Source organism: Centruroides sculpturatus, unplaced genomic scaffold, assembly GCF_000671375.1.
Source record: "Centruroides sculpturatus isolate CEXI.00-Female unplaced genomic scaffold, Cexi_2.0 scaffold2281, whole genome shotgun sequence".
Lineage (NCBI taxonomy): Eukaryota > Metazoa > Arthropoda > Arachnida > Scorpiones > Buthidae > Centruroides > Centruroides sculpturatus.
Genome location: NW_019386747.1, coordinates 25,026 through 26,529, shown reverse-complemented (window position 1 = coordinate 26,529; position 1,504 = coordinate 25,026).

The following is a 1,504-nucleotide window of genomic DNA, read 5'->3' as shown; positions in this document are numbered from 1 at the left end:
TATATATATATATATAAATGGACGTGTGTGTTTCTATATTTCACTTTTCCTCCAAAACTACACATCGCACACGAATGGTGTTTGTATGTGGTAGTAGCCCCAAGTCTACATTCGTGCACTATGGTGGTTGCGTCTCGAAAGCTATAAGGGTGCGGGAGATATGGGGCTGAAAGTGGTTTTCTATTTCGATTTTAAAAATGTTCGAATTAAATTTCGAATATTGGTTCGATAGTAAATGATTGTAAACGTTCCAGAAACGTTGAAAATAGTTCGTTTGACTGGATAGTTGATCAAATAAACGATCTATTTGGTAATTTTTGCTTTGCTATATACGGCATTGCCGTTTATATCGTGTCGATCTCTTTCTATAACACAATATTCACTACTTCAGCTGCATACGTACGAATATTTATTGTACTTTGCTCTACTCTTTGCGTTTGTTTGGTGGTAACGATTTCGTTTGTGGTTTCTCGTATCTTCACTTCGGTAAGTTCGAAACAGAATAAATTTGAAATATTAATTTTAGTTAAGTGTAAAGAATAGTCCATGTAAGTACAGTAGTGTAAATTCATTATCATACTTATCTTAAATTATAATTTACGAACAATAGGCTTATGACTCTTTTCAAGAAATTCGGAAATTCAATTCGATTCCTCTTCCGTTGAAAGACAATCTCAAGGTAACTTAATAGTCTAAATTTTGAAATTAAGATTTAGTTTTCACACAGCTAATTATAATTATTGACTGGCGTTGAATTTTATAAAAAAGTTTTGAGAAAATGAAATTGGAATTAGTTGTGGAGGATTTTTTATTCTTTCTACAAAATTTCCAATTCAGGTATTTGTATAAGATTAAAATGGTTGGTTATATCGATATTCATAACATCTAAAAGTAATTTATGAATCAATCTTTAAATTGTATTTGGAATAAAGTATTTTCATTGTACAGATGTACCAATAGCGTTTTCATTATATTACTTCAGATACGAGATATTTTTGAAGGAATCGACACATCGTGTAAACTAGTCACAAAACCATTAATGAATGCCACTAAAAGTCCTAACGTGTAGTTGAATATTGTACAGTATAGAAGAATTTACACGATTAGCACTATTGTCTTATACGAATTGTATACATTTTATGTATTTTGGAATAATAGATTAGTTAAGTGATTCAGCAACGTGAGTTTTCTGCACAAGAACCATGTTAATCAGTCATTACATCAAAATTTCTGGTATCAGTATTGAATAGCGTTCAGATCGCCACATCAATCGTAATAAGTGATTGATAAATTTTAAATTGTGGGAATTATTTTTCTCATTTTTCACTATAAATTTCGAATGGTCGTTACGAATGTTCTTACTATGTTTACCAGACTACAGCATTCATTTATAATTCTTATTATTAGTAAATTAAAGCACCACTCATCTATTAAAACTCGAATTTTCATGTAATAAATTAAAATATTTAATTAAATATTTTAAAATATTTAATTAAATATATTA